The 26,178-nt window shown below is 33.1% G+C and overlaps 1 long non-coding RNA gene across 1 annotated transcript; it reads left to right on the top strand.

The window, feature by feature from the left end:
• The first annotated feature begins 1,042 nt into the window (after positions 1 to 1,042).
• On the top strand, positions 1,043 to 2,280 carry LOC134709589 (uncharacterized). The gene is made up of 3 exons (XR_010105991.1): positions 1,043 to 1,188; positions 1,482 to 1,723; positions 2,187 to 2,280. It is a non-coding gene; the product is annotated as an uncharacterized LOC134709589 (long non-coding RNA).
• Positions 2,281 to 26,178: the final 23,898 nt, after the last annotated feature.

Raw genomic sequence — 26,178 nt, 5'->3', positions numbered from 1 at the left:
GGAAAACTATGATGCTATTTCGCACGAAATTATTCGACAAATTGAATTCTCATTATTGACAATCAGTACTGTTGTCATGAGGGAATTGTGAGTAAGGATCAAGCCTACAGAACAACCATTATTTCTAGTTTATCCTGCACAATTACGATCACCAAGACGCGTTATAAACGTTGATAATGCAGTGGTCCTCTCAATCTGGTAAATCGTCACAAAGGCGCACATAATTGACGAGATTTTTTTTCCGGTGACGGACAGACTCGACAGTGGTCTAATACTAGTACTTGACTCCTTAATTGACCTTTTAATAAAAAAAAAAAAACCGGAAGAAGCTTATAACCTAAAGATACAAATTAACTAATTTAGTTTGAAAGAAGTTAAAGATAGTAGTAATAATTATTCTAATTCATAAAGGTACCTCTTAAATCATACTTTCAGAAATAAATTTCTTTGAGGCAAAACTCTAATTCTTGTTCGGATTGAGTTTTACATATTAAGGTCTTTTTTTTTGTTTTATCAGATCTTCAAAGTTTGTATTGAGCTTTGTCGAAATCCTCATCATGTGCAGTATTAATGGTACCGTTTATGAAATTTGTTCCACTATTTTTCATATCAAATGAATCATGACTATTTTGCTTAACTAATTTAACTATCCTTATGAAAATTCATTTCAACTAAACGTAATACTATCATAATTCATACGTGTTTATTAATACTTAGGTGTAAAGACCTTTCAATTTTTTTCTGGACAATTAATTCTTAATTTTATTTTAAAAAATCATTTTCCAGGGGCTTTACGGAAAATTGTATGAAAAATATCCTAACATTTTTATTAATGTAAAGGTGAACAACATACATATGACAGGAAGTTACGGTGACGAATGGTTGTTTATACATACATTGTAATTACATAACGAGTACCCATTCACACTTAAAATAAGAAAAAAAAAAACATTAATTATTTAACTAGACAAATAACATTATAACATCACGAGGGGGATATGTTATACATAAATGTCTTAATACGTCATCAAAATGTTTCAAAAGGTCAAATTGAAGATGTTGGAAATATTTACTTTTTTATATTAAATTTTATGTTATTCTGTTCGATGTGCATAATTATATCAAATATATGTATATATAATATTCATACACAATACATATAATAACAAAGAACAAACAGAGAACCACGTAAGCTCATTTTTGAATAACAAGTTAATGGATTTCAATTAAATGTAAAAATGTGTTTTGTCTTTTAATTTATGTGAAAATGTTATACAAGCATACTTTACCTTGAAGATTTACTTAATTTAGTGACTTTAAAGTTGAGGTTAAAAATCTTTAAAGACGTAGGTTTTAATCTATTTTGCAAACTTTTTATAGCAAAACTGTTTGGAGGATAAAATCTGCGCACTCAAAATCTGGATTCAATTCTTATTTTTGGGAATTGATTTTATTTAATCTCGTTTGCTATTTTCTTTCAGAAAATGAAGTGCCTTGTATTTATTAGCGTTTTTGTGATAGTTTTATGTTGTATAAATGGACAATGGAGAGAAGGTGGAAGGGGTGGTGGTCCTGGACAACCCGGTGAACCTGGAAGACCTGGTGAACCCGGGCGACCTGGAGAACCTGGATGGGACTTTGGAGGAGGATGTCCGGGAGAACCTGGTACCCCTGGAGGTCAAGGAGGCACAGGAGGGAGAGGAGGAAGAGGTTGTTAAAAAGGGTAGGTGTGTTTTAAATATATCTATTTTTTGTTTGAAATATTAAACTCTTTGTTCAAAAACGTATAAATGAATGTGTTTAAAAGCCAAAGATTTTAATGGCATTCATTGGTGACATACGTGGTACAGTAGGACGTCCATTTTAATTGAACTAGTACGCATGTTTTCTTAGTGGCTAGATGAAGCCTGCTTCCGGGTGCATGATTTTCTCGGATGTTAAAAACCCTTTTTGGACTTTGGCTGTTTTCTGTTCTTTGGTAGTTGTGATGTCTCTTTGACACGTTCCCTATTTCAATTTTATTTACTTATAGAAATTTTTTAAAATCAAGTCATTACCTAACCTGGACATTATGTTGAACTTGTATGCGTTGATAACTTCTAGATACATGTATATATCTGTATTAAATTTTCCACTTCAATCATGTCTTGAAGATATTTTAAATGAGGTTAAAATTTCTTTTTCAGAACTATAGGTGCTCAAACTAGACGGTTATAAAAATATGGAAATATGAACCAGAACGACACATCAGAATTTAAAAATAAAATATTTAAAAAACAATTATTTGTTCAATTGTTGCATCCGCACTGCATGTATTAATGCACATCGTATGTTGTTTCCACTAAAATTATAAAATTTCATATTTGTTTTTATAATTATATCTGGAATATTGAATGACATCAAAACATGACAAATGCATCTGCAATCATTCTACCACATTACAATAACAAATAGTTACTAGTAAATTATTTTGCATTAAAACAATGCTTTCTTTACCGCTGAAGAAGTAATGCTAATGAAAATTAATCTTAAAATAGTTATACATGATATAAGTTTTGTTTTTATGCTTCACATTTTTTTCTAATTTATTTTTAAAATGTTCTTCAACACTTATGAACATCAAAGATCTGATATGATTGCAGCTAAGACAACTGTCCACCAAAATCTAAATAACATAGAAAATAACTATTGGTCACCTAAGATTTTCAACAATGAGCAAATCACATACATCACAATATGAAAGCTATAAAAAGGCTTAGAAATCAGAAATCAGGGACTTTCTATACTAACTAAGTCCCAGCACAAATGTAAAACAATTCAAACGAGAAAACTAACGGCTTGATTTGTCTACAAAACAAAGAACGAAAAAATGATATACAACAACAAACGATCAATACTGAACTACACGTTCTTGACTATGGGACAAGGACATATAGAAAGTTGAGTCCGGGGTTGAGCATGTTGGGTGGCGCCAAACCCTCTGCCCTACCTCGGTCAGTGGTGTAAAAGTACAATTACGAACAAACTATAAAAATCAGATAAAAAGAAACCGATAAAAGTATAAAAGAGACACAAAGTACAGGTCTGAGAGTCCTCAGAGTAACGCGTATGCCACATTCAAAGACCAAAGAGTGCTGTGGCACCTGTTCTACATCATTACAGTTGTTGTTCCCATAGACAAAATAAACAATTCCGTATTGTTTTGCAAATCATACCATATTAATTAGTTATTGACAATTTACTTTGAAAAATATCGTAAGCTGCATTGATACTTTCTTCAAAAAAAATCCTCAACAATAATATGTTCGTTTATGTTACTTTAGAATTTCAACTTAAGGCGAAGTGTACGTAATTGCACGCCCCTAGCGGAATACGGGATTAATAACGTTCGACGTTAGTTACGCAAGTTATCTCCCTTACTCCAAGAAAGGACACACGAAAGAGAAAATACTTCGTGCGGTCTATCACAAATCCAAAAAGCACGCCCGTGCTGTCTTAAAAAACCTAATCATGAGAAATTATCTGAAATACTCCATTTAGAAATCAAAGCATTCTATTGTTTCGTGCAGCCTGACTTTAATACTAGTTGATTTATTTTGTTTCAGACGCATGGGACATGAAAGCCATTTCGTGTAAAAACTTATATCAACAGATTGTAAAATCGCCTCACAACAGAATTATAAATAAATAAACATGTGACGATTCTACTTCTATTATTAATTATTTAATTATTAAAATTAAACCTGAATTGACCCAACAATATCGTTTTAAAAGCCGTAAGTTTTGAACAAAAACACACAGTACTCAACTTAAAGTTTTAGCGGGTTACCGAACAATTAATGAATGACATATGAAATTATTTATTAGATTGAAAAAACGTTGACATGTTCGTATTTTGTGCTAATGAAAATTTTAGGACATGTTTTATATCAATTTAGAAAATAAGACGATACCAAGAGAATAAAATTTGACGACTAGTCTAGGGCAACACTTACAAGTCGAAAGAACAAAGACGAAAGTTAACAAATTAGGCCCCAAAAATATACTCATAGTAAACTAAAAAGTGATCACTCTAAACATTTATCTTAGAATAAGTAAAAACTATGTCATTCAACTTCCAGTTTTCAACTTTTTATACATGTCATACATGTGCAGAAAATAAACAGGTGTCTTCTATTCCGTCCGAAATTTATTAAAAATCTAAATCTAAATTTAGAACCAAATTGAAATTGAAATTACAAATACACAAGATTCATGTATGATAAAAAATATCACACGTCATTTCTTCTTTTTTAAATTCCAATTTCGAAGAGATAGCAAAATTATTTTTTTTTATTGTGCCTGTGTGCATCATTTCAAATTAGAGAACAAAATGTAATTTTGACTGAGTAACGTGTTTTTCCTAATAGGTCTCAATTCAAGATAATGAATGAGTAGAAAAATATCATTACGGTTAAAAGAGGCCAGGAAAGTTTTGTGGCACTTGTAACTGTAATTTAATGTTTAGTGGAATGAGAGGTGAAATAAGTTCAGACTTTTTATACATTTCGATAGCATTTTAAAGATTTTTTTTAAAATTTAACGGAAGTCTACTGCAAGGAATGCATATAAACGACCTCAATGATTATCCAGGAAGATCTCGCACTCAGTCACCTCTATGCTTTCACTTAGTTCATGATAATAGATCATAATACAAGAATTGAGAAGCCCGTGGTGTACTAGTAGGGGCGGATCCAGCCATTAAAAAAAGGGGTCCCCAACCCAGGACAAAGGGGGGATTCCAACTATATGTCCCCATTCAAATGCATTGATCGGCCCAAAGAAGGGGGTCCAACTCCCGTAAGGATCTGCCAATTACTTGTCCAATAATGTAAGAATTTGGAGTTTCATATCATTTACATTCAAAAACAATTTATAGGATATTACTTTTCTTATTATCAACATTGACCCCCCCCCCAAAAAAAATGTATCCGATAAAAATCGTTGAATATAAATCATTTCAAACTCCAAAGATTTGTATTATTGGACTTATAGTTTGCTGGTTGTTACTCACTTTGGTTCAAGTCTTTTACTTCACAATATGGTATTTGTTTTTCGTAACTATTTTTTTCATGAATAAGGCTGTTGATTTTCTCGTTGGAAATTTTTTGCATTTTTCATATCGGGGTTTTTGTGGCCTACACATTATGTTTTTGTCCCTTTAATTGTTGAAAAGAGTTTGGTTGTTTATAGTTATTGCTTACATCGACTTCATTTAACCAGTGGCGGGTAGTTGACTCATTGGATGTCATACCACATCTCCTTGTTGTTTTATATGAAATAAATAGGAAAGCCGTGCATTTGCATTATGCAGAAGCTATATTCGTACGGCACTTTGCTAGGTAAACCCGTGTAGCAATACAGTATGAATAATCTCCGTGCATTACACTGAGTACATTCTTGTAACATTTTATTAGGTAAATTTTTAAAGCATCGAACATGATAATTCTCATAAGGTCGCATTCTTATATAATTAATTTTACACCAGTTAATTTAAAGCGTTACTCTATATTCATCGCTATTTAATTCATTACCCTACACAAATTTTATTTCATAACACTGCATGGGTATGTTACGGTCGTTATTGCACTGACTAGGTACGTCGATCTCAAAAGAATCACATAAGGTGTAAGGTTTTCATTTTGAATATACATGTATGAAATATCTGCGACTGGTGGTTATACCAAATACTCCGATCTTTTCTATTTTTTTTTTTTAAATGTATGTATAAGCGAGTCCTTCTTTTTAACCTCATTGCGGTCTAAAAAATTCTGAAGATAAAATGAAATGAAGCGCTTTTCTGGATTAACCTAGATAAGGGACACTAAAGGCAGAACATTTTAAAGCCACGGATGTATAAGAACTTAAGAAGTTGAAGTACCATAGTATGCATTGTGTTTATTGTTTAAATCCGTGTTACCCCAAAGGTGACTGGGGAAACGAAATGTGGTCGCTTGGTCTTCTCCCGACCGGCAGTAAAACATTTTCCGAAGAGGAGGGTCCGTTTGGCTGTGCATGATTTATTAAGCTCGCAGTCACGTCCGGTCAGAATGGGAACGCTATTCCGATGACTCGTGTAAAGAGAGTGCCACACTCTATGCCCGTTAAAAACCATTACAACAACTATAATTTAAGGGTTGAATATGTTGACTGTTGCACGCGGCAAAATTTCTGTCCCTATCCAATATACATGTACTCTCATTTTCTAGTGGCACTCCAAATTTCCCAGACCATCATCCCGGATGGCCTCTGTTATGAACAAAACTTCCTATTGTTTTTATTATTAACTCGTTCTCATCCTGAACATGCATGACATATTTGCCACTGGACGTTAAGCAACCAACAATCAATCAATCAATTTAAATCCTTTAATGTGGATTTTTAACAAATAATGCATGGAACAAACAAATATTTTCTTATGTTACTGAAACTTCATTCAGCAATCATTACATCATTCTTTGTCATTTAGTTAAAGAAAAGGGAAAGTAATAGAGATTGGGAATTTTGTAAAATAAAATATGTTTTGGCAGAGATGCGTCTTTAGCATGTGTGTAAACATGACTAGTGAAATAGGTTTATGATGTAGACTATATTGTGTGCAAATCTTCAGATTAACAACATGCAGAAATGACGAACATGAAAATATGCAGACAATAGGTCTACTTTTTTAAATACAAACATACAGAAGTAACTTAAAGATTGAAAACGAGGTGTATACCCGATCTTAGTATTAAAGCCGATCAATTCTTTCTGACAACACTGTGTTAACCGGGACGAATTCAAACTCGATATTTGATTCATAAAAGAATTAAACAATCCATGCCAGCATTGAAAAAGGTTCGGAAATCACTCTAATATAGAAAAGATGAAATTAGAGTCTACGGCAATTTTTTTTGATTTGCGGTAAATTAATTTACAAACTTGCATTTTCTTTTGCGACAGAAATATTCTTTAAAATTAGTTAGTTTAGTTCCTTATCAAATTATAGCGTAAGATCATTTGTAATACATAGGAAGATGGGTAATACACACGAACGCCATTGCTACGGCATTGTACGGTTTAAGGTGGTACCTAACACTACAGGGAGATAACTCTGTAAAGTCAGCTAAACGTTTTAATTACGTTGTGTTGTAGAAGGAATATTAAGCTTCTCAATGATCAAAATTGATGTTTGTCAAACTGCTATATAACCAGTGTAATTTTTCTGATAAACGGTTGGTTCAAATTTTTTTCAAATTTTTACATTTTAGTTAAAGGGTCAAAGTAAATACTTTGACAAAATTTTATGAAAATTAAACGAGCCAAATTAATTTTAGTGAAAGTGTTGGGTACCACCTTAATAGAGTTTCGACGTAGAAGTTGTGGCGACGTTACTGCAGACAATGACGTCGCCAGATAATTTCAATGTTCCAGCCAAAAACTAAACTTCAACAGAGAGTAGCGTAAAAACTAATACGGTTGCTAAGGACTTTCTTTGCACCGATGGATTCGTCTTTCATTTTTAAATCGTATATCAGTTTTAGAAAAAAATCCATTGTCCAACAAAATAGAAAATCTTGATGATGTAAAAATACCTGCTAATTTTGATGATTTTCCCTATATATCCTTTGTTATTTTGGTGTATCTTGTAGTTAATTTCAACGGCTCGTATCTCAAAAACGAAAACGGTTACCCCCTTTTTTTATTTCATTTTCTGGTGTAATTTTACAAGCAGAATTCGTATGTGAAATTTAAAAAAAATCCATTGTGAAGTTTAATTACGTACACTTCGCCTTAAGAAAAATAATTACTTCTTCTTTCACCATCTATGTATTAAGAACTAAGTAGAAATATGTGCCTTCAACAAGGAGCCTTGGCTCACACCGAACAACAAGCTATAAAGGGCCCCAAAATAACTAGTGTAAGAACATTCAAACGGGAAAACCAACGGTCTAATCTATAAACAAACGACAACTACTGTACATCAGATTCCTGACTTAGGACAAGTGCAAACATTTGCAGCGGGATTAAACGATTTGATGGTACCAAACCTTCTCCTTTTTTCTGAAACAATAACATAAAATCACAACATAAAAAAATACACGATAAAATATCAATTGGCAGGCGTAACTCAATCAAAAAACGTAAATTAATACACTATGAACAAATAAATTTGATCTGCGATATCTGAATGCAAATGCACAGTTAATAAAATATTAGGGACAAACATTCAAGGCCAAAAAGCAAACAAACATAAATACATATGTAGGACCGGTACGAATAAAAACAATCAGAAGACATGTTATTATTAAAGACATACGATGAACATAAATGATATTTCATATAAGATAAAAAGGTGTGGTATAATTGCCAACGAAACAAGTATCTAACATAACAATAATAAGTGGTGACGGACTCGTTTACAAAACGTCCACCAGCAATGACATCGACCAAGTGGTAACAAAAAAGTACAATTGAATCATGGACGCCATTTCGTTTACGTATGACTCATCAATGTCGCTTAAACCAAAACATTGTGAAGACCAAATCAAAAAGTACATGATAGTTGATAGCATTACAAAAAGGAATTCTAAAAAAGTTGTGCAATATATGGCTATACTATAAACATATTAATAGTGCGATAACTTCAGGATATTTCATGTCAACTTTAAAGTGCGGACTACAGGGCTGGTAATACTCTTATAACGAAACGAACACCAGCTATGGCATCGAACGACTGGTTGTAAAAATTCACCACTTTTACCAAGCATATATTTTGTTACGCCAAACGTTTATTGCGTCTACATAAAAAGATCTGTAAACAGTTCAAGACCAAATCAAAGTTGAAGAACAGTAAAACCCGATTTTTTTACGGGCTAAGGAAACAATGTCTTTAATCTAAAAAAAACATAGTTTGTATTCAATAAATTACAGAAAATGGTCATATTTAGAATATTTTATTTCAATACAAAAATGCTAATTACTGGGTTGGTGAGAACGAAACTTTTACTACCATTGGCATCGAACCAGGAGTTGTAAAAAGCAACAACAACAAATACAAAATAATACCAAACTCCAAGGAAAATTACAGTCGAACGCAAAACTCCTTTTTTTATGGCAATATCAAAAGCTGAAACACATCAAACGAAATGGAAAACAACTGTCATATTCCTGACTTTGGTTTGGTATAGCAATTTCCGTTTGAAGAAAATGGTGGATTAAATCTTATTGTACAGGTACCTTATTTAACATTTCATTTGTGTGATAGTCCCTTAAAATTCCATTATATTGACACAATGTGTGATCACAACAAACATACATAACAGTTAAAGTTGGGGTAAACCATTTATATATGTTTTATAAACTCATCAATGATTATTTCGTGGATTTCGTTACCAAATTAATTTAAAACTTAATATACTAAATTATTTGATAGATTCTGTTTGAAGACATTGTCGTTTCTATATCTTGCTACAAACAGGATATTATGTTTTCAGTGATGTTGTTTATAAAGCACCTGCATTTGCATTCAATCCATGTACTCTCATTGATCCCTTACTGAATCTGTTCTTGAAGTGCATCATTTTTACACCGTCGTAACTTAAAGATAACAGAATATTGTTTTAACGGTACTTATATTCAATTTGATTTTGTTTTTGATAATTTAAAGACGACTTAAAACGTCATGATGTACAGTTATGAAATCATATGGTCCTACAACCTATTGTTGTAATGTACTCCTATTTCGTTATAGCACTATGTCACACTTTTTTTTCGAACCGTTTGTAAATTGTTATAGTAAATCAGTTGGATGTGTACTGATTAATACTGTAGTCTGGTAGAGCCTGATTTTATACACAAGTTGTTATTGGCTTTGACATTCCAGTATTTCAATTTTGTACTTTTTGTCTATTGTTTTTATTTTTGTTGGTTTACATCATGCAATTCCCAGCTGATTGTTACAGTTGTTCTTTTGTTGTGATGTTGAATAATGGTTAGGGTTTAGAAGAGGGACGAAAGATACCAAAGGGACAGTAAAACTCATAAATCTAAAACAAACTGACAGCGCCATGGCTAAAAATGAAAAAGACGAACAGAAAAACAATAGTACACATGACACAACATAGAAAACTAAAGAATAAACAACACGAACCCCACCAAAAACTAGGGGTGATCTCAGGTGCTCCGGAAGGGTAAGCAGATCCTGCTCCACATGCGGCACCCGTCGTGTTGCTTATGTGATTACAAATCCGGTAAATAGTCTAATTCGGTAGGTCAAATTCATGAAAGGGAAGGGGATTGTAGTTACGACGTAAGGAACATATTCGATATCATTTGTGAAACGGTTATTCCATAACGGTCAACCAACTCGTGATGGCGTCCGTAAAATTTACGAAGGGATGATTTCAACTTCACCATTTGGAACTCTTGGTTTAATAGCTTCCTTGTGAGCAGTAACCCTCTATCAAGAAAATCATGATAGGAAATGCATGCACGGGAATATCGTATCAATTGGGAGATATATACCCCGTATGCAGGTGCTGCTGGAATGTTGCTTCTTAGAAATGGAAAGTTCACAATTGGAAAGCTGAAATATACACATACGATGAATGCAACATTTCCTTTTATTTGGCAACAATTAACGGACACAAAAAGTACTGACCACGTCGAACAACAAACACCATATATTTTCTAGTGTTCCAGAATACATAAATAAATGCAATCAAAACAGGTACTTACTGAATAAAATCCATGTGAGGTCTAATGGGGAAGTCATCAGTGATGCGCGAATTAAAAATTGTTCAATTTTAAAATGAAGTACTAAGTTGAAGAACAATAAGGACTTTCTAAGTTTAACCTTAGACCAGTTAACTATTGGAACTTTTTCTCATTTCGACAGGAAAACTAAATAGCAAAATAAAGTACGAAGTTGAAAAGTATTGAGTACCCTTTAAGTTTAACCTTAGACCAATGAACTTTTTGGAATTTGTATCACTAATAAAGGAAAACTATTTTCGTGTTCTGTACCAACGCACAATAGTTTCTGGATTTTAAACACGTCAAGTATTTACATTAGTGAAATTAGTAATTGTTTTAGAAGTTACACGCACGTACGTGGAAGTTCACGAACTTAGAATTTAAAATGAATAATGTTTTATAAATTAGATAGTTTTAAAAGCAATTTATTTAAGTAATTTTTCAGTTAAAACAATTTATTTTCCGAAGAAACTCCATTCAGGTAAATCTTTACTGTTTTTGATAGTGAATATTCACATGACAGTTTCTTTAATTATGTTTTGTAACAATAAAATTGTGTATGTAATTATGGATAACAGGAACATACTGAATTGTCAAGTAAATAGTTTCTTGTTAGATTCTTTATTTCTTAATTTGATCTAAGAAATTCAAAAATTATACAAATATAAATTGAACAACTGTTAAAAATGGTTAAAAGGAAATTACTTTTAAAATTTGTTTTAAACGATTTGCCAGTTGTCGTTGCTTCTGACTGTAATAACTATTCAATAAATGATATCCTGAAAATGTTGTCAAATTATGTAGCGATATCATCACTTGATCAGTAGCACTGCCGAATAAGTTCCATCACTAGTAGATCAGTTCGATCATAATTTAAAGAATGCTTTTCAGTAATAAGTTTTCAATTGATACATTAAGAGACTAAATATACCAAAAGGGACAATTAACAACTGATATGTCGAAAAAATACAGATTAAATCATTGCAGAAACCAATAAAAACGAAAAGACAACACGAACCACACCAAAACACCGGGGGTGATATCAGATTTTCATTACTGATAAGCATATTGTGCTGAAAGATTTTGGTGAATTTACTCAAACAATAGATTGCCATTCATCGTAGAAATTTGACCTTATAATTTTTATGGTCCTTTTTGTTTTAATGCTTCCGAATAAATTTTGTATGTGGGTACCTCATGTTAAGTCTCATGGTGACCGGGTGGTATAAGAAGTCAAACTCCTGTATCACTAGCCTGTCAACACTGGTATGAACCATAACCCTGCACGTGTGAGATGCACTCGACTCAAATATATTGATTGAATAGGATTCATTTGTTAGTTTTCCTACCAAACGTTGGCGTTTCTCTCCGTGCCCTCCGCCAATAAAAACTGACTGCCATGAAATAGCACAATACTGCGAAAAGTGGCGTAACAAACCAATCAATCAATCAGGTATACGTTTATAGTGAGAGGGTTATTGCTATAAAACAAGGTTTAATCCACCATAGTCAGGAATATGACAGTTCTTATCCTTTCGTTTTTGATGCGTTTTGTTATTTGATTTTGCCATGTGATTATGGACTTTCCGAATTGATTTTCCTTTGAGTTCAGTATTTTTGTGGTTTTACTTTTTATAATACCGGTATCGTTCAAAGATGCAATTTCTCCCGATAACAAATTTATTATACATGTATCCATAAAGTATAGCACGTATAAAATTCCCTTGGACAGTCAAAATTATTTAACTATGTTTTGTCGTTTTTTTCCAGAGAAATGAAGTTTTTGTATTGTGTATCAGTATTTGTATTGTTGCTGGAAACAGTACATAGCGCTTCGATCTCCGTTTCTGGAAAAAAGGACTCAGGAAGTGCTAGTGCTTCGGGAAATGGTTTTGGTTGTACTGTAGTAGATGGTAAAAAGCACTGCATCGTGAGTAAAGGAAAGGGAAGTAAAGGAGGCGGCGGCGGAGGTGGTGGAAGTGGCGGTGGTGGTGGAAGAGGAGGAGGAGGAGGAGGAGGAGGAGGAGGCGGTAGTGGCGGAGGATGGGGTGGCAGTTGGTGAAAGTGTTGATTTACCAAAATGAGGATGCGTTTATGAAAAATAAAATTGTCCTTCTGATCTTTTTGTTTGTTATTTTGATTCATATAATTCACTAAAGTGCGATGCACTATTACAAACAACATATGTCAAAACTGAAATTGCATTTAACCTTGTACAAGCGCTTGTTATATATATATTAATGTATGTCGAAATGTTGACATGTCATGCAAATCATCACTTAATATTTGTAGTAATTTATGGAGAGTGGCAGAAGAAGACAGTATGAAGAAAACTAGTATCATATGAGTTATTTGGGGATTCGAAAGTCTGTAAGGAATGCAGAGTCATTATTGTATCATTTGTCAAATCTTAAGGTTATTCCCCTATGGTTCACAGGTGTTCCTTACATGTATTTTCGAACTTTTTCGGATGTTACTTTGTAGATTTCAAACATTTGGTTTGAACAACACTAATGATTAATAAATTTATAACATATATATCACATTAAATAAACTTCCGAAACTTATGATTTTGGTTTTTTACTAGTTTATATGTTCAAAATACTAATTGAAATCATACCACTGATATTTGTCTTCTTCCTTCGAAATTGGACTGGTATTAACATGAGACAAACACCACGTCAATTAGTTATAAGAAGTAAAATTACAAAAATACTGAACTCCGAGGAAAATTCAATCGAAAAATCCCTATTACAAATAAAATGACAAAATCAAATGACAAAAAACATCAAACGAATGGACAACAACAAAATCATGTTTATTACACTTTCGAAACTGACCTCTATGTAAAATAAGGACCAGGCAGAAGCTAGCGAACAATAGCTAGCGAACAATAAGCCAGCGAACAATAAGGCGATATATCGAGAAACCAAACAACAGAATAAGACAACAACGGCCGTTAAATAAAAAAATATTCAAAAAGGCAGAAAATCAGTTAAAATATAGCAATTTTAACTCAATTTTGAAATGTTTTTTATCCAATCCATTGATTTAAGGTAACACGATACCGAATGGCATATCTCCCGATTTCCAAACTTTTTGGTCACGTGTTCTTTGAATCGAATTACATCGGAATATGTAATAAAAAATGGGGGTCACTTTTTTTGTCTTCTTGGTATTTTCATAAGAAAACGTCAATTTTGGCGACAAATTTACTTAGGTATATAGAGGAAATGCCTATTTTTCGGCTTACTTTTTTTAGATTTTCCAATGGATGGCTATGTTGTGATATACTGAGAAAAACAAAAAACTAACATAATATCCATGATTGCATTCTGAATCCATACAAGTATAGAAACTTATATGTCACCATCCTTGTTTTTGAGATAAATGGCTTCAAAGTTCATTGATGCCCTTATAATTTGGCCGAAAACGTGTGACGTCATTGAATACAGAATGTAACGTTGTTCCTACTCAGAGAAATCGAAAACAAAATATGTGTCGGAATCTGAATGGTGTTTTTTTTTTAATTTTCATTTCACTTGTCGGGTGTCGTAAAACGAGCATGTTGTAATTCAGTGGTTGTCATCAATTTTGTTAATGTGTTACACATTTGTTTTTCGTTCATTGATTTATATAAATAAGGCCGTTAGTTTTCTCGTTTGATTTGTTTTGCATTGTCATTTCGGGGCCTTTTATGGCTGACTATGCGCACGGTATAGGCTTTTCTCATTATTAAAGGCCGTGCAATGACCTATAGTTGTTGTGTCATTAAGGTCTCTTGTGGAGTGTTGTCTCGTTTGCAGTCATACCACATCATCTTTTTTATATATACTTGAAACTTGCTTGAACTTGTTGGTTCAACGTGAATATTTTAATAGTTCATGAACTAATCACCGGAAATAGGTACACGTTAAATCCACGTAATTTTTTTAAATAAGATTATTCAAATAATATCTTAATTCTAAAATTTAATTAAAATCATGAAAAATACTTTTATATTTTTGTAAAGGTCACGTGGAAATAAGATAAGAAATTTCACGTGTGATTCATGTGAATAACTAAGTTTTTAACTCCATCCTTTAAGACACTGATGGTGGTGTCATCGCTTCATCCATGCAGAAATAGAGTACTTTAAAAATTTGATCCAGTGTAAAACAGTTTTATAATTGCTCGGGTTTTGATGGTTGTTTAACGTTCAGTGGCAAATAGTGCATGCATGTTCGGGACGATACAACAGTTGTTTATAAAAGACACATTTGATGCACCAATCAAAAAAAGGTTGAACATTCTGTTAGTTGTGAAAATTATGAGATCAAATACACATTCTAAAAAATAAAATAACAAAACTCAAAGGAAATTTCAGAACTCGATCATAATTTTTATTCTTAATTTGCTACATACATAAGTATAGCGTACTCTGCGTGATGTAAATGTGTCAGTTGGTTGCTCAGCAAGTTAGACAAACATTATACAAACTGTACGCAACATTTCACAAGATTCAAGTCTGTCATTTGTGGAAAATTATTTACAAAACAAATGTTGAGAGCAGATATGCATTCTTATGCAGATATGCAGAGTAAAACAAACTGCGAAATATAAAGGTTCCAGCTTGAAATTCCACATGCAGGAGATGTAAGCCGGAGTCTGTACTCTGCGTGCCTTTTATATGTTATCAAAATGCCTAATCAAGCAACCTGTCATGAACAAAAAATAGAGAAAATCCAGAAGATATGCGCAGCTTAAATATAAGTTGTAACACCATGTACACAATTTAAACCCGAAGCAAAAAGACTGTAGTGCTAAATAATAAGCCGTATACACCCTATATACCAAGTGCGAGATTGACGGTTGAACGGACACAAGTGACACAATATGATAATACGTGCCTATTAAACATATTTTTGAATATCCAGTTCATATAATGGAATAGTTATTTGAAGATGTAAAATGAAGTAGCAATAGCAAACTAACATTTCCTTCATTTTGTCTTTGGTGGATAGTTACCGCACCACCTTATTCCATTATGGTTTGAATTTTCTACCCAAGGATAAAAGTTTTAAGACTTAAAAAAATATGTACTAGAGACTGAAATGCTTAGTGTGATAATTATACTACAAATACTTTTCAATCTAGGGAACCAACGTTTACTAAAACTACAAATTAGAAATCAAAAGATACTCGATCAATTAGCTCCAGTCACAATTTGCATGATTTCTTTGGTTTTGATGTCGTTAAGTAGATATAGGAAGATGTGGTGACAATGAGACAAATCTCCAGCCAAATAACAATTTAAAAAAGTAAACAATTATCGGTCAATTACGGCCTTCAACACTGAGCCTTGGCTCCAGATGTTGCTTTCTTATAAATTGCATACTAGTATCCCATATCTCCATTTATCATTATAACAGCCAACTGTTGCACAAATAAAATGTTCCATATCGAATTGTTTTCTTTATTTATACTTGTACCTTTACCGTAGATATTTCTTTTTGCGTAAATGTTCGTAAACTTTGTCGATTTCTTCGAAAAAATTAGAGGCAATAATTTGAATTTTAACAACTAAAATTTCAAGTGACGGTTGTAAATTGTAGGATTGATCGCTGTTTGCTTTACGTCCAGTGGCAAATAGATCGTGCATGTTACATGCACGGGCGAGAACAAAATAACAATAAATACAATTGGTAGGTTATGTAATAGAGGGATAGAGACAGAAATTTTATTTTGCAACAGGCCACATACGGATCGACCACTCAAAGAGTTGTTGCAAATGTTTTTTTTTATTTTCAAAGAACATAACACTCTCTTTATTCGAGGCATCGGATTTAATGTCCCCATTCTGACCGGATGTGGCTGAAAAGTTGATACATCCCGCACAGCCAAATGGACGTCTCACTTTGGAAGCATTCTACTGCCGGTCGGAAGAAGACCAAGTCACCATTTCTATTCACTAGTCACCCTTGGGGTGTAATTCGTAGAATAAAAACAAAATATTAAAAATTATGTACATTGTCAGAAAAATAAAATGTATTTGTAACAAGTCACATAACTTTTTAGGCTAATATTCAGTACCACAATAACTCTGCATCTACCAACGGATTATGTGTAGGTGTAGGGCCACCAACTTCAATTTAGAACGTATGTAAAAGTACCTTTTTTGTCATTGTTTAATCTAGAGCTCAAAATTTGAAAAAAAATGTCAAAAAATTAGGGGGGTCTGCCTATTCCAGGGCTTCTAGAGAAAAATAATGGGGTGTCACGGGATATGACTATATAGGTCTTGTAGAGGAGAAACATACGCTTCTTTTGCGCTAGGTATCGAAGGGCGCTATGTTCAAAAATCTGAAACTAGAGCTCAAAATTCGAAAAAAATGTAAAAAAAATGGGGGTAGGGTCGGCCTATTCCAGGATTTCTAGAGAAAAATAATGGGGGTGTCACGGGATATGACTATATAGGTCTTGTAGAGGAGAAACAGGCGCTACTTTTGCGCTAGGTATCGAAGGGCGCTATGTTCAAAAATCTGAAACTAGAGCTCAAAATTCGAAAAAAATGTTAAAAAAAATGGGGGTAGGGTCGGCCTATTCCAGGACTTCTAGAGAAAAATAATGGGGGTGGGGGATGGGGGATTGTTATAGTTAAAATAAGTCCACCGACAGGAACCAATACAGTGGGGTAGTAATAACGGTCCCAATATTACTGAAGCAGATCCGTGTTTCGGCAATTAATTACTTTTCGATGATGCAAGAAGCCAAGTGTTTAAAGATGCGTATACTCATACGAAATGAATCGAACGTTAAAGAACATACAATATCGAAATGCGTCCGACGCGCTTACAAGGACGAGCAAAGCCAAAAATATAATAGCTAAGGATGTATTAGAAAAGATGAATAAGAACAAAACAGTTGAAAAACCTGTATGACTAAAAATAACTTGAAATAATAGCCATATCCATTTATAGTCAACTAGGTCTGAGGGAGTTGAAACCTTAGGTTTTTTTTAAACCTTGTTTGTATCGAATTACTAAGTATTCGTTAAATGTAGATAGTGAACAAAACGGATTTTATGTGCATCATGGAAAGGATCACATGATATGGATGCTCTTGAAATACAACAAATTGAATTTTATCAAGTTGAGGAATTCTTGGAAAGCGTAATCAATATTCGATCAAGAAGTATAATATTTCTGCATTGAAAAGGCTAAATAAAGTATATAGAAAATAAAAGTGTTTGTTTGTAAATCAAGTTAATATATCAATTACTAATTACTTGAAATAGAAATGAAACTTCACTTCGAAACCAAATATATTCTTCTACAACACTTACAAAAAAGGAAACCCTGTATAATCTCTTGTCTGTTTTGTGTTCCTTTCGAATTTCCAATCATTTATGGAACTGGGTATTTCTTCGTTCTGCTGGGTATTTACTAGATACTCCATAAACGATGTGGATACTTAAGTTATACATTTAAAGGACCTGCTAGTGTACTTGAAATAAGAATACCTCGTAGAGTGCAACAGTATAAAAGATTGACCTCCTAAACCCTTTAAATAAAAATTCCCCCTTTTTTCCTAACGGCTCAAAAATATAAGAAAGTCCTACTTTATTTCTTAAAAAAGAATAACGACACAGGAACAAATATCATGTTTTAAAGAGAGATCAAAGAACAGCTTTGATTTAACAAAAATAGTCAAGATACAAACTTTTTCCCTTAAGAAAATTTGAGTTTTTTTTTAGACCACGCATTCAACAGATACATGCAATCATTTCACTGAATAATTCAAAGTCTATCGATTATGTTGAATGCATATGACACAAGTTTAAATACAAGAGAGAACTGTTATTCGTGGGTTGAATTTAATTGATTTGAACAAGCGTAAAATGTTCGTGGGTTCTAGATTTTAGCTTCTTTTTTTAAATCGATTGAATAATTTTGAGTCACAAGATACGAAGATGTTTGAAATAATCATAATATGTTCGTTTCGAATGATTTGGGGGGTTTTGCAAAATAAGGTTTTCATTTCCATTTACTTGTTCGTTTTTCATCATTACATTTTTAATAAATTCATTGCTTTCGGAAATATGCTTACAAATTATCTCCATTGAAGGAATTGTAAGGTAAACATTTTAAGTGTTTCACAGGTGTAAACAGATGTATGGGCATTAGCCACGAGCATAAGAAAACAAATCATGATTTGTTTTGTTTGATCATTAATGAAAAGGAAATAGTGATAAAATAATTCGCTTTTAGCGGTCAATTTGGATCAGGTTTGTCAAAATAAGCATATATATGAACATCGTTGATGAATTATTCACTTGTAAGATCAATTATTCACTTACAAGTGAATAATTCAACCTCATTAAATTCATATTCATGTGAACTTCCACTGGAACATTAGCTAGAGATCATGGTTTACGCATGAACTAGGCGCGTCCAGATATTAGATAAAAAAAATGTAATCATTGGAAGTGAAACAAATGAAAACAATTTGGTTGACTGATTCGATAAATAAAACCCTACTCATTGTTTAAGGAACGACATCAAAAGTTCAAAGTAAGATAATTTTATTTTTTAATTCAAGCAGTTTGAGGGTGGAGGATGGAGTTGAAACGCTGCAAGTTCTGTTATCCTACAGAACTATGTTTGGACTTTAAAAAAATATAAAAGCCACCATTTCTTACTAGACAGCAAATGATTGCAGGGCCGAAAGTATTGGGGCAAAACTAATCATAGTATCATTGTCGTTCAAATATATATAAAAAAGAAGATGTGGTATAATTTCCAATGAGACAACTCTCCACAAGAGACCAAATGGCACAGAAATTAACAGCTATGGATTAGCGTACGGTCTTCAACAATGAACAAAGCCCATATGCATAGTCAGCTATAAAAGGCCCCGAAATCAACGCTTTATAATAATTGATTATGAATTTTGAATGATATGAAACCATATACAGATCAACACAGATTGTTTTGATTTGTCAACGTATATACTCATCAAGTTGGGCGTAATCATCTCTGATCAGTAGGGTTCTAAAGGTTTATTATAGGTAATCACAAATAAACATTCGTGTATATAAAACAAGGGATGGGCAGTGCTCCTCTATAAAGTTACTGAACTCTATACTTCACATACTGGAATCCGTATATATAAAGAATGGTTTCCAGGATAAGAATTATAAATATATGAATATGAATATCAAAATAAAGTATCAGTGTTTTATATCTCCGTGAAGAACCTGAAAAGAGTGCCTCAAAATCAAAGGAGCTCACAGAGTAACCAATCGGAATAAAGAAATGGTAAACCCAGGATGTAAATACTTATTAAGTTAATAGAAAATCAATGTACTGTCATACTGTATATTCTTTCAGAGTCAATCATTAAGTCAATGCATGAACAAATATATACAAATACTATTTATAAAAATAAATAATCAATTCAAGCTATACTACACATACAAAAAATGCCATAACACGATTTTATAGAAACAAAGATATGATTGGAATTTTAGCACAAAATGCACTCTTATTTTTATACGGAGATTTTGTTAATCAGAGTCCGGTATTTTAGATACGACCGGGGTAATATGATATGAATATTGATTTTGTTTAAGGTAAATTAAAAAACAAACTAAATATTATTTTTATATACGAATGCATTACACATTCAGTATTTTATAGGTGACATGAATCAAATGTGGTTATTAAAACATTCCAAATAGCTTTTAGAGTACATACAATATTATACTTTTTCATATTGCGATAGCATTAAAACATTTGACTTTGATACAGTTTACACAAGCATTCCCCATTTTAATTGAAGACAAGTTGAAAGAGTTGGTCCTGTTTTGTTTACTAAAAAATAATGGCCAACGTAGAAACAAGTATCTTGTCTTAGGGAGCCTCAGGAATAAATCATACATTCTAAAATCACTATCATTCAAAAGAAAAATCTCTGAAACTGCATTTCCAAGTAGCAATATTCCAGAAACGCCTGCATACGGAGTACAAAATGTATTATATAAATCCCAGTTAATACGATATTTCAGGACTTGTTATTTCTATCATGATTTATTTGATAGAGAGTTTGCTGTGTCTCTGGTATATTTTGTCTCTCTTACATGGTTCTACAATCTGTCGGTACCTGCATTTTGGCATTGCACAAGGTCGTGCCTTTTCGCCATTGGATGTTGGATATTCACTGGATTTTTTATGTCACCCTGACGGAGGTCGGGTGACATATTGTTATTGTACGATTCTTTTTTATTATTCTTATTCCACACTTTTTGTCCAGCTTAGTTCTCGGAACTGAATGGACCAATGTTGATGGAACTATAACATAATGTTGATCACCATGTCTAGTTGTGCACCTGACTTTGGAATTAAAAACATGGCTGCCATTGCCATGGAAACAGCAAAAATATGAAAAATTCAATGGAACATTCCAGAACATTAGTGTTAAATTAATTCTACAGCCCTTAAATGTTATATGATGGTATAATATTATCGGGAGCACAATATGAAGCAGCAGTATGACTTTGGAATTTTCAAATGTTGCCATGGAAACTGTTCAAAAATAGCAAAATTTTGAAAATTCTTCAAAAATGTATGAAACGTTATAGGAATGTTAACTTGTAATTCTTGATGCGGCATTCAACTTTGAAATTTCCAAAATGGCTGCCGTTACCATGGCTGCTGTTTAGTGAAAATTGGTGGACCAGGGTGACATCCGCTATTGCTTGCAATGGCAATTCTAGTTATAAGTTGTTTTTTTACTTTGAACTAGCTGTCATTAACTACGATCATATGTTGTGCTGTTACTCCTTTGTCTCAGGATAGAAGAAGGTTGGGCTCCCGCAAACTTGTTCAATCCCAAATCCCGCTAAAATCTGTATATGCCTGTCCCAAGTCAGGAGCATGTAATTCAGTGGATGTTTTGGTTGATATATATTCATTTTTTCGTTCATTGGGTTGTAAAAAAATCAGACCGTTATTTTTCTCGTTTTGATTGTTTTACATTTGTCATTTCGAGGCCTTTAATATTTAACTAGGCATTATGGGTTTTGATTATTGTCGAAGGACGCACGGTGACCTAGAAGTTTTTAATTTCTGTGTCATTTTCGTCGGTTAGAGGGTTGTTTCATTGGCAGTTATATCACATCTTCTTAATTAACAGCTGGACGTTTCAGATTGCATGGAAAGTATTTGCTTTCGTGAACAAATATTAACGTCAAAATATAATTCCACCGGCAGGAGTTTGCTGAATATCATTGTTTGCATTATAGTCCAGCAGCTAAGTCCAATATATTGGGACAATTGATCACTTTATGGTAAAAGCATGAAACTTTGCACAGTTTTAGTTATGATGCTTATAAACATTTTTGGATATGGAGCCATCGAAACAAAATCCACAATGGCCGCCAACAGTCATGAAGCAGAGTCAAAAAATATAGTTTAATTTAACATTTGAAAGTAAAAGCAAAAAACTTTGCATATTGCTAATTATGATGATTATTAATCTTTTCTGAATATGGAACAATAAAAAAAAATCAAAAATGGCCGCCAATTTCAAAATGGCCACCAACAGTCATGAGGCAGAGTCCAAAAATATGGTATAATTTATCATTGAAAATAAAAACACAACACTTTGCATATTGCTAGTTATGGTGCTTAATAATCTTTAATGAATATGGAACAATCAAAATAATTCCATAATGGCCGACAAATTCAAAATGGCCGCCAACAGTCATGAGGCAGAGTCCAAAATAAAAATGGTATAATTGATCATTTGAAAATAAAAGCAAAAAACTTTGCATATTGCTAGTTATGATGCTAATTAATCTTTTCTGAATATGGAACAATCAAAAATAATTGCTAAATGGCCGACAAATTCAAAATGGCCGTCAAAAGTCTTATTATCAGAAACTATATCGTGTATATCTAGAAAGCTTTTAATAATCAACAAATATTTGTGCTTTGCAAAACTTTCAGGATTTCAGGTCGTCAAATATTAAATTAAATACTTTTTGTTTGTCTTTTTAACTTTTTCGATTCAAGCGTCACTGATACGACATTTGTAGACGAAACACGCGTCTGGCATACAGAAGTTATATACAAGGAATATATAAACTAATTTACGATCATATTTCTTACAACATGGCTACTGAAAAGACGTTCAGGGTATCAAGTGTAGAATATGACAAACCAACTAAGTTAAATAATATTGATTGGGCAAATTGCATCCTATGCCAAGAAATAATAGATGAAAAACGTATATGCCCATTTGATTCTAAACGTCTCAATGTTGGTGCTGGTTATCAATCTTTAGCTGACAATATTTAGAAGTTTCATGAATTACGATTGATGCCTGAAGGCATTAATGTGTGCATTGCAAACTTATATTTAGATGAGGGACCCGGAATAGCACAGTATTTCATTGACCAAAAGGCATGTTGGCACAAATATTGCAACTTGAAACTGAACAGGACAAAGTTGGATAGAGCAGAAAAAACAACCTTACATGAGAGAATAAATGACAAAGCAACCACATCTAAAAGAAAACTAGACATAGCCTCTCCGTTCAGTCCACCAGTTACCCGTCTGTGTGCTTTTTCTGTAATGAAAATGGCCAAGAAGCCCTTCATGAGTCCTCAACGTTTGGACAGGATACACATGTGAGAGAATGAGCAGTAAAATTAAATGACACGTTGTTACTTGCAAAGTTAAGTGCTGGTGATCTAATTGCAAAGGAAGCAAAGTAACACCCTAAATGTTTTGTTTCCTTATATAATCGTGCATCTCAAATTGAAATGAAAAATGGTAATGTCGAATCTAAGAAGGAAAGTCAAATCCATGGTATTGCATTTTCAGATTGTCAGATCTATGTAAACTTTATACGGAAAGAATAACATGTCTAGGTGCAGATGTTTCATCTCGAGTTAGTAGTACACGACTAAAACACAGAATTGTAATTTCCCTAACTTAGATGCTTACAAACAAGGTCTTGAAAACATCCTTGCTTTCAAAGATGACATTGGTCCTGCATTGAGAGAGTCTGCTTAGAAGACTTTGATAATGAGTTTTTCAACATATCAAAAGCAGCTACGTTTGTTCGTAAAGATATTTTCGCATCAAATTCAGAATTTAAAGGAACCTTCCCAAAGGGATATCAGGAAGCTTATGTACCCCAGTCATTGCTTACTTTGGTCAGTATGATTCAATTTGGACCCAACATTCAGGATCGTTCATATTCTCAGTCGACATTAACAATAGCACATCTTCTGATGTATAGTTGTACAAAGAAACTATCCAACCGTCACATGAAAGATCATGAACCTCCATTTTGTGCTAATTTGGGAATCATGATCCATGTAAGACTAGCAAACGTGATCTAGTAGATACTTTCTTCAATCTTGGACTGTCTGTCTCCTACGACCGAGTGTTAGAAATTTCTACTTCCATGGCCAAGGATGCTTGTCGTCGTTCTGTCAAAGAAGGTATTGTTTGCCCTACCAATCCACTACAAAATGTATTTACTTCATCTGCTGTAGAAAACATTGATCACAATTCAAGCAGTATCTCGTTAAAAAATTCATTCCATGGTACAGGTATATCTTTATTCCAACATATTTCAGAGGATGTTCAAGGCGTTGTTCAAACATTTGACCAATCTGAACCTATGTTGAAATGTCAGTCAAAGAGAGTGTCTCTTTTACCAGAGAGTAATTTAAATCTTCCACCAGCTGTACTAATATTCATCGAACCGGATATCCCATTAGTTGAAGGAGAACTTTCAATTGATATGTCCTCATTCCCAGCTGCATTAAAAGGGGAATTCAAATGGCTGAACAGCTGTGGATAGGTTTTGGCACTGGAAAGAACTTTCTATATATTTCAATTCATGGATTGTGCCTTGCTCTAGGACCATTGGAATTGAAAGTCTTTCCACTGTTCCATTCATTTACCGGTTGTGACACAGTCTCAGCTTTTTCTGGGAAAAGCTTGGGATACATGGTTCGTATATGAGGAGTTGTCAGAAGCATTTCTGCAGGTTTTTGAAAATCCAAATGAAGTGGAAATTTTAAAAGTGTTAAAAGTAATAGAACGATATGTTGTGCTTTTGTATGATCGGTCTAGTACAGCTAATATGGTGAATGAGTTTAGAAAACAGTTATTGACGCAGAAGACAAGAACAATTGACAATATTCCTCCATCATGAGATGCACTTCTTCATTGAACATACGAAACGTGCAGCTTACCAAGGTAGTGTTTTTTGGGCGCAATTGTTTAGTTGCAAATTCAAGTATGCCATCACCAGATTTATTTGGTTGGCAAAAACTTGATGGTACTTCGGTACCATTCTGGTCTGTGCTTGCCAAAGCTTCAATGTCATGCCAAGAGTTCATCCACTGTAGATGTAAGAAAGGATGTATAGGAGCATGTAAATTCTTGAAAGCAGCATTAAAATGCACAGCATTATGCAACTGCTCACCGGACTGTGAAAGAGAAACTGATCGTGACTGTGCTTTCTTTTGATTTCCCTGCATTTGTATCATATTTTAATTATAATTTTAATCTGTTGTTATGTTAAATAGTTACTTGTGATTTTTTTTTCTAAGAAATACTCTTTGCACTGATTCAATACTGCATATGTTGTTTTTTTTTTCATTTCAGGAAAATTGTGAAATTTTCTAAGGTCATTACCTGTAACTGTGAAAAATAAGAACTCGTCGAAGACGCCATTTTGAACTGTATCGGCCATTTTTATTTCATAGTTAATGTCACCTGTTACATTAAATAATAATATGTTTGTATATACGTGCTTGTATTGAAATAAATTATCCATTATTTTTTAATCATTTGTATACCATATTTAAAAACAAACGTCAAATTTGTACATGTTAAATGGCGCCATTTTAAATATTGCCGCCATTTTGAAAATATTATCTATGCACCAAGGCATTAATGATACATTGTAGGCCTTTGTCGATATCAAATGATCAGTTTCGCGGATTTGGTAACTTTCTATCACACAATCATGGTGTATATATACGAATACTGTCAAACTTAGACATTTTGACGCGCCATTTTGAATTTGGACGCCATTTTGATCATTTCTGTATTAAAAGGTTTAAAAAAAATAATAATTGACATATCTTAATTGTATTTCCTTAAGTTTGTGACATCTTCTGAACACATTAAAATTGGAAGACTTCATCAAGTGAATTATGTTATACTAATGTCGGCCATCTTGAATTTGGCGGCCATATTGGATTTTTTGTTCGTGGCTCCATATCTGAATTTTGTCTATACCCCTAAATCTTTCACTATGCCAAGTTTCATGCTTTTACCATAAAGTGATCAATTATTCTGATATCCGCTGGACTATTAGGCTTTTTACAGT

This window comes from Mytilus trossulus, chromosome 3 (assembly GCF_036588685.1).
Source record: "Mytilus trossulus isolate FHL-02 chromosome 3, PNRI_Mtr1.1.1.hap1, whole genome shotgun sequence".
Classification (NCBI taxonomy): Eukaryota; Metazoa; Mollusca; class Bivalvia; order Mytilida; family Mytilidae; genus Mytilus; species Mytilus trossulus.
This window is presented reverse-complemented; position numbering and strand designations above follow the sequence as displayed.